Source organism: Nicotiana tabacum, chromosome 22 (assembly GCF_000715075.1).
Source record: "Nicotiana tabacum cultivar K326 chromosome 22, ASM71507v2, whole genome shotgun sequence".
Classification (NCBI taxonomy): Eukaryota; Viridiplantae; Streptophyta; class Magnoliopsida; order Solanales; family Solanaceae; genus Nicotiana; species Nicotiana tabacum.
Genome location: NC_134101.1, coordinates 172,738,680 through 172,747,213, shown reverse-complemented (window position 1 = coordinate 172,747,213; position 8,534 = coordinate 172,738,680). Strand labels below are relative to the sequence as shown.

Sequence of the window (8,534 nt, the reverse complement as noted above, 5' to 3'; positions counted from 1 at the left end):
AGAATGATCAAAACACACAGCAGGAGCCGAAAAGGGGGAAAAAGCACATCAAAATATCTTCACCGCATAGACCCCCCAAAAATAGACACAAGATCAGAATGGACAGGGAAAGAAAACCAAGAGAGAATAGGGTCTTTCAATAAATTAATAGCCAGAAAATACTCACCAAAAAACAAAAAAGCCAAGTAATATGGACGAATAAGAACGCAAACGACGACAATCAAACTATTATTAAAGTTCTAAGTGATGTAAGAACTTTACTGGCTATACATGATTCTGTGTTTTTCTTCTTTTGTTTCAAGACACAATAATTAGAGAAATTTAAATGGTCATCTTCTCCAGTTTTGTTTCGATTTGAAGAGTAATACTGGGAAAAAAAATCAAACCATGTAAATTGAATCCTAAGTATACTCATGGCTCACTGCTGAAATTTGAAGAGAATAGTTCAATTTGTTAATGTGCAGAAATCAACCCATAACTGTGAAAGAAATGAAATAAATAAGAACCCTAATTTGAGGGGAGGGGGGGGGGAGAACAACGTGTGAAAATAGCTGGAAAGAAGGAAAATAAGTTCTCATTAATCTTCAAAAGGTTCTAGTGACATACATCTGTACAATACAATAAAAATACAGTTAGGCTAAAAATACAATTGGGCTGGGTATGTCTATAAAACAAACTACTAATGTCAACACTATTTTGACTGAGACCCAATATTGTCAATACCCTCTTCAAGTTGGAGGGTGTAAACACTCCAAGCTTGCACAAGAAGTGATGATGTAGAGGTCCAGGTAGATGCCTGGCCAGCATATCTGCAAGTTGAGCAGAACTGGGAACAAACAATAAGGAGATCAATCCTGAATGTAGGCTGTCACGGATAAAATGAAAATCAACCTCAATATACTTCGTGCGCTCATGAAATACAGGATTTTTGATAATATGTAAAATTGCTTGGTTTTTACAAAAGAGGAAAACATGTCCAGAAATATTCAAGCCAAGATCACAGCAAGCGGACCAACAGAGAAATCTCAGTCACAACCATTCTCAAAGCTCAATATTCAGCTTTAGATGAAGAAAGAGCCACAGTAGATTGCTTCTTACTCTTCCAAGAAATAGGACTACCCCCAAGCGTGATGTAAAAACATGTCACAGATCTTCTAGAAATAGCACAAGCAACCAAATCTAAATAGTCTAAAAGAGAGAAATCAGAACTGGTAGATAATAGAAGATCTTGGGCAGGATCATTCATCAAATATCTTAGGACATGAAAAAATGTTATCATATGAGTAACATGTAGAGCCTGTAAGAATTGACTGAGATGCTGGATTGAAAATAAGACATCAGACCTGGTATGTTGAAGAAAATTGAGCTTGCCAACCAACCTCCTATAAGTGCTAGGATCAGAAATAGGGTCACCTATATCAGCATCCAATTTTACACTGGGATCCAAAAGGGTGGAAGTAGGAGTGAAGTTCTCACAATAAAATTCAGCTAGAAGGTCAGAGATGTACTTTTGTTGGCTCATAAAGTAACCCTGCTGATGAGGAATGACTTCTAAACCCAGGAAGTAATAAACAGATCCAAGATACTTTATCTTGATGTCATCCAGGAAAGTTTTCAGAGAATTCAATTCATTCATATCATCACCAGCCAAAAACAAATCATCTACATAAGCAACAATTACCACCAAGGAGGAACCGAAGTCATAGTGAAGAGTGAGTTATCATTCTTACTAGATGCATAACGCCTGGAGATCAAAAACCCAAACAATTTTACAAACCATTGTCTGGATATTTGTTTAACCCCAAAAGTAAATTTTTGAGTTTGCAAAGCAAATGAGAGGCAAATGAAGATTCAGATACCACAAGACCAAGAGGAATCTTCATGTAAACCTCTTCATGGAGGTCACCATGTAAGAAGAGCATTGTTGAAAACCAATTGAAAAAAAATCCACCCTCTTAACAACTAGGGTAAGTAGACATCTGATTGTGGTAAGTTTGATAATTGGGGAAAAAGTTTCAGTATAGTCTATCCATTTCTTTCTGGGTATCCCCTCTAATCACAAATTTTGATTTATATCTTTCAATAGTGGCATCAGACTTCTATTTTATCTTATATAACCACTTACAAAGTATTGGCTTCTTATGAGGAGGAAGGGGAACAATATCCCAAGTCTGGTTTGCATCAAGGGCCTGAAATACTTTGATCATGTCCTCTTGCCAAGCAGGATTAGAGACAACTTGTTGATAAAATTGAGGTTCATGCATATGCAAATCAATAGTAGACACCTTGGTAGATAAAGAAGCAGGAAGAGGAGAAGGGATGACAGAGGTGCAAACATAATGTTTAAGATACATTGGAGGATGGACCGCTCTGCCAAATCTTCTAACTTCAGGGACTAGAAGACAAGGATGTGAAGGATGAAAAGAAGCAGTGGAAGAAGAAGAAGAAACAACAGGAGTGATGGAGGCGGGACAAAGTGCAGGAGGATCAAAGGCAATAGTAGGAGAAGGAAGATCAACAAAATCAGGTGGAGGAGGAAAAGTGGGAGAAGAGGAAGAATGGTAAGGGAAGATGTGCTCATGGAATGACATCCTTGGAGAAGAAAACAGAACGAGTAGACGTATTTAATAGTTTGTAACCCTTTTTTCCACAGGGGTACCCCAAGAAAATAGCAGAAATGGACCTAGACTAGAACTTATCCCTACCGGGTTTAGGGCTTACTGTATGACAAAGGCATCCAAAGGGTTTCAGATGATCATAAGTAGGAATAGTACCATGCAATTTTTCAAAGGAAGATACATTGTGTAAAACAGTAGAAGGAACCCTATTTATAATGTAAATGGCAGTGAGAACACATTTACCCCAATACTTGAGAGGAAGCTTGGATTGAAACAGAAGAGCTCTAGAAACTTCTAATAAACGTTTGTGTTTTCTTTCAACTATCCTATTTTGTTGTGGAGTGTGTGCAATAGTAGTTTGGTGAAGAATTCCATTATCAATGAAGAACTGTTGAGTTGCAGTATTACTGTCTAGTTCATATGCATTGTTAGACCTAAAGCACTAAACAATAGACAGGAATTGCACTTTGACCATTTGGAGGAAAGCTTTAAGGATTGAAAGAGCATTACTCTTACAAGATAGAAGATTAGAGTCCAAGTCACTCTAGTAAATTCATCAACTAGAGTCAAAAAGTATCTAAAACCATTAAAAGTTGGAGTATTGTAAGGACCCCAAATATCAATGTGAACAAGTTGGAAGGGAACATAGGAATTGATAATAGACAAAATTACAGAATAAAGTACTCCATAAGTTGACGCTGCACTATTTTAACCCAGTTACAAGTTTGCAAATATGTAGCCAATATAAATAAAATCTTTTCTTTTCACATTCCCTCTAATTATAACAACCTTATTTATTTTTCCGTCACCTACCTACCCCTATTGTAGCTTTCTCCTCATTTTTCACCCATAAATATTTTATTTAATTAATAAAAAAGAATCATATGAAAACAAAAATCAGTTCCCCATTTTTAGTGTAACCATTGATCGAGACATCAGTCAACACTCATTTGTGCCTTCTTCCATAACCAATACTTCTCCGAATTGTTTCTTTTTTTTGGATTTTGTATGTCTTTCGGCCTATCACAACTACAAAACGCAAAAACAGATGCGAGAAACCTAAAATCACATCTCCTTTAATGCTAATCTTGTTAAATTCGATAAGATTTTTTGAGAAATTTGGAGTGGGTATTGCTTGAACTTATTAGAAATCGTCTAAGTAGGTTGTATACAAAGTTTGAGGTTATTTTCTGGAGATTTGGACTAGTTTTATACAAGAATTGCAAGTGAAAATCGTACAAAAATTTCGTTAGAGATGCTTATACACTTTTATACAAAGAGGTATATTATGCATATAGTTGTATAAAAATATATAAAGATGTATAATCACAGAGTGAAAATATTCTTGATACACTATGTATATAGGTGTATAAGAAGAATGAGGAGAAGAAAAAGAATGAGGAGAAGGAGGAGGAGGAGGAGGAGGAGAAGGAGGAGAAGAAGGAGAAGAAGGAGGAGAAAGAAGAGAAGGAGGAGGAGGAGAAGTAGAAGAAGGAGAAGGAGGAGAAGGAGAAGAAGAAGGAGAAGGAGGAGAAGGAGGAGAAAGATAAGGAGGAGGAGGAGAAGAGCAAAAGAAGGAGGAGAAAAAGGAGGAGAAGAAGAAGGAGCAGAAGTAGGAGGAGAAGGAGGAGAAGAGGAGGAAGAGGACGAAGAAGAAGAAGAGGAGGAGGAAGAAGGAGAGAGAAATTCACCAAATACTTGTAAATAATGTATCAACCTTGTATACAATAGTGTATAAGAGGTGTTTATACATTATTTATATAATATTGTACATTATTATACAAATGAATCCTAACAATGGAGCTTCACGTGTTCTTCTTCCTTGGGAATCCTCTGAAATTTAACTCGAATATAGCCTAAATCTACTCCAAATCACTTGAAATTTAAGTTTTGAACTCATCTTGATGATTTCAATCAATTGGGACAACACCCACTCCAAACAACTAACAAATCGGAAAACTCAATTTCTGAAATTGAATCTTTGAACCACCTTTAATGGTGACTTATTTTTCAAAACCTTAGTTAACCATTGGAATCCGAAAAAGAATTGAACGAGAATAACAATAGTAGAGAATTTTTTGGGTGCGAAGGCTGATACGAGAAGAAGAAGAAGAAGAAGAAAGAAGAAAAAAGGGATGGGCTAACTAGTAAAAAGTTATTTTCAAGTTATGTACAACCTGGGTTACACTGGGTAAGGGCTTCAAATGTGGGCCATTTTCTGATGGGTTGTTGGGCCAAGTGATAAGGGATGTAATTCTCCCTTGATAATACTATCATGAAAAGGCAATCTCTATTGTCTAGTCATAAGACAAGCAATACACAAAAATTGTTGTTTAGATGAAATTTTATTAGATAAAAAAAGAAATAGATTTCATCCTAGTAAATGAAATATGACCAACCTTTGATGCCAAAATAAATCACTTTTATTAGCAACAACAGGTGGATTACAAGTTGAACTATGAATTACAGAATGTTCAGGAGAATTGGAAACATGAGCAGATACATCACTATGAATATAATTACAAACATAATAGGGAACAAGAATAGGGAGTTGTGGATTAGCTGAATGGAAGAAGTATAACCCATTTTCATCCTTACCAATTTCCAGAGGCCTCCTCAAAGAAGGGCCCTGTAAAATGCAAGTAGAAATGCTGAAGACTGCAAGACAATTAAACTGAAGAAGCAATTTGTGCACAAAGATCAAGTTGAAAAAAAAGGATGGAATTAAAAGAACATTATGTAATATCATATCTGCTCAAAGAACTAATGATCCAGTAGATATAACTTTAACTTTATATTCATTTGGTAAGGTTATCAGAAATGGAGAAACGAATGATTTAAGGTTGTGGAGAAGATGTTTATGTGGTGGCATGTGATTGGTGGCACCAGAATCTATAATCCAAGGATTCAAACCTAAAGTTGAAACTACACATGTATGAAAAAAGTAGAATGCACTTCAGGGTGGTTATACACACCTGCAAAATTTGCAAATCCAAAATTGTCAACAACATTATTCTCATGGTGGAAGGCAGGAGAGGTGTGAATCTGCTGGAACAAAGTCATAAGATGTTGTGATTGTTCTCTACTGAAGCCATGACCAGATACTTCATAAGAACCATGGTTGGAAGAAATAGACTCTGGAATATGACCCCTAGACCGAACACATGCAACAGACCTCTTATTCTTGGTAAACTTGAAGTCTGGGGAAAAATCATAGAGCTTGTAGCACTTATCAATAGTGTGCCCAGGTTTCTTACAGTACTTACAAGACATACTTGAGGTGGAAGTAGAACCTCTTTTTGAGTCAAAATGTACCCTCTGATGGAAAAATCTATGATTATTCATATGTCCAGCTAAAGCATTAAATGAAGCAGAATCATTAGAGAAGCCAGGAACAGGAGCAGAGGTCTCCTTCTACTTGTCATTAATTTGAAACATTGAATATGCTTTGCTCAAAGAGGGGAGAGATGGCATCATAACGATATTGCCTTTGCATGTAGAATAAGACTCATTTAATATACTAAAGAATTGGTAGATTTTCTCTTCTTCAATGAATTTAGGAAAAGCTCCACAAGAGCAAACTGGTCCTACATATGCAGTACTAAGTTCATCCCAAAGACCACTCAGTTTGGTAAAATAAGTGGCAATGTCTAAAGACCCCTGGGAAGTAGCACTAACTTCTCTCTGAATCTGGATATATTTGGAGCCATTTGATGTACCAAACCTCTCATTATCAGCCCACATATCCTTAGTTGTATCAAAACACATCACACTATTTGCTATATCCCTAGAAAGTGAGTTTGTTATCCATGCAATGACCATCGTAACCAGAATTGGTAGTATGGAAAATGTAATTGAGGTTTTGGGTCTCTGCCAGTTATAAGCCCTAACTTGTTTTAAGCAGAAAGTGCAGTCTAACATGTTTTTACACCAAATAACAAAACCATTACTATCAAAAGGTGGGGATACCAGGTGAGTACCTGGAATATCGGACGGATGGGCATAAAATGGATGGGAAGGGGGAACAGTTAAGTCATCAAATCCATCAATAGTAGAGGATGAACTAATCTTTGGACTACCCTTGACGAAACCCTAATTAGGTATGTTTCACAAAATGCAGACGACTAACAGGATTTTTGTCAATACTGAACATGAAGAGTAGTAATAGAAGGTGTTACCGTCCTTTACAACCTAAAGAAGTAAGGCCTTGAAGTTTGACCCAAAATCATGGCGACAGGCGTCAAATTGTTAGACCGTGAACCACCAGAAATCACCGCATAAAATTCACGAGAAATTCCCTGTTAAACCATCGAAAACATCTAGAAATTATATCGAAGACTAATGAATCGCACAAAATTCCATGAAAAAATCGAACAAAGAGAAAGGTGTTACGAAGATTACCACGAAACTTCGCAAATCCACCGTCGATCTATAGAGCCGAGCCAGAATCAATTGATTCTAGGCTCTGATATTATGTTAATGTGCATAAATCAACCCATAATTGTGAAAGAAATGAAATGAATAAGAACCTTAATTTGAGAGAAAGAGAGAGAGAACATTGTGTGAAAATATCTGGAAAGAAGGAAAATGAATTCGCATTAATCTTCAGAGGGTTCTAGTGACATATCTGTACAATACAATGAAAATACATTTGGGACGGGTATATCTACAAAACAAAGTATTAATATCAATACTATTTTGACTGAGGCTCAATATTGTCAAAACAATTCGATTAGAACTCTAGAATATACAGACAATGCTAAAAACTAAATCTCGAATAGATTTTTTCTAAAAAATTAAAACCCTGAAAACGAATAGAAATTTATAAAAACTTAAATATGCATCCTAAAAATTTCTAATTTTAATTCCAAACCTAACAACAAATGAGTATATCCCAAGAGGGGAATGAACAGAGAGCTCTACTGAGAAAAAAAGAGTGAACTTACATGTAAAGAGAGATTCCGGCGACAATCTAATTATTTGTTTCCATTAGAATTTGGTCGGAGATTACCTGTAGAGGAAAATGACAAGGACTTGAAGCTGAACACAAAAGCCTTTGGGAGTGGGAGTGTATAGTTTGTAGGAAGAAGGGCATAAAAGTAATACTTGGTCCAACTTTTAATGCCATAATACACGTTTCATATCTTTAAAACAGATCACACGAATCAAACAAAGCTTAATATATACTTATAAATTTACAATGTTACCTTGGGAAGCAGGACGACCAAGTCATGCTTACTCCCGCCTCTAAAATAAGGTGTATTTCCTTGTACCCTGAACTTTATTGTTTTTCTTATAGTGGAGAAATTGAAAAAAAGTAATATTTAAACTTTTCAATTAAGCATGCAAATATAAGAGGGCACCTCATAGCAAAAATTATTTTATAAGAGGAGTTTAGTGGGAATCCAGACATAGTAGTATCCAACAAATAAAACTTGTTTTCATTAGACTAAAATAATAATCTTTTTTGTATTTGCCTTTATATCCAATCCCAATCATGTTCATTTTATTTGGTTAATTTGTTGCAAAAGATTCGTCATCCGTTGACTTATTTTCAGTGTCGAATTAAGAGAGATTTCAATAGTTATGGACACATCAATTGGTTTAAGCTCGAAGTGTACATTATTTGAAAATTACTTGTAAAAGAACACGTGTTCACCAAACTCATATTACTAAAAGGATAGCGAATGCAGTAGTACATCGTTTTTAACAAAAGTACAATTACATTATTAACATATTACAGGAGTTCAAATTTTAATTATTTAAGATTATGGAGTTAATGTTATTATTCAACTTCAAACTGATGTTCATAATAAACTGAAAAAATTTTTATTTATAGAAGAAAGGAAGCAGCTGCAAGGCTTTTCGGAAAGCAGTTGCGAGGCTTTTCTTGAGCTGCTTGTAAGTTGTCTGCAT

The 8,534-nt window shown here is 35.6% G+C and overlaps 1 long non-coding RNA gene across 4 annotated transcripts; it reads right to left on the bottom strand.

Annotated features, from left to right (window-relative positions):
- Window positions 1–553: 553 nt before the first annotated feature.
- Window positions 554–7,904, bottom strand: LOC107806424 (uncharacterized). 4 transcript variants are annotated; one of them, XR_012704895.1, is made up of 4 exons: window positions 7,826–7,860; window positions 7,565–7,629; window positions 7,020–7,190; window positions 554–6,916 (listed from the first exon to the last, which is right to left on the bottom strand). It is a non-coding gene; the product is annotated as an uncharacterized LOC107806424 (long non-coding RNA). The 4 variants fall into 4 exon arrangements; XR_001652663.2 differs by having other exon boundaries at window positions 7,020–7,629; window positions 7,826–7,904; XR_012704894.1 differs by lacking the exon at window positions 7,826–7,860 and having other exon boundaries at window positions 7,565–7,752.
- Window positions 7,905–8,534: the final 630 nt, after the last annotated feature.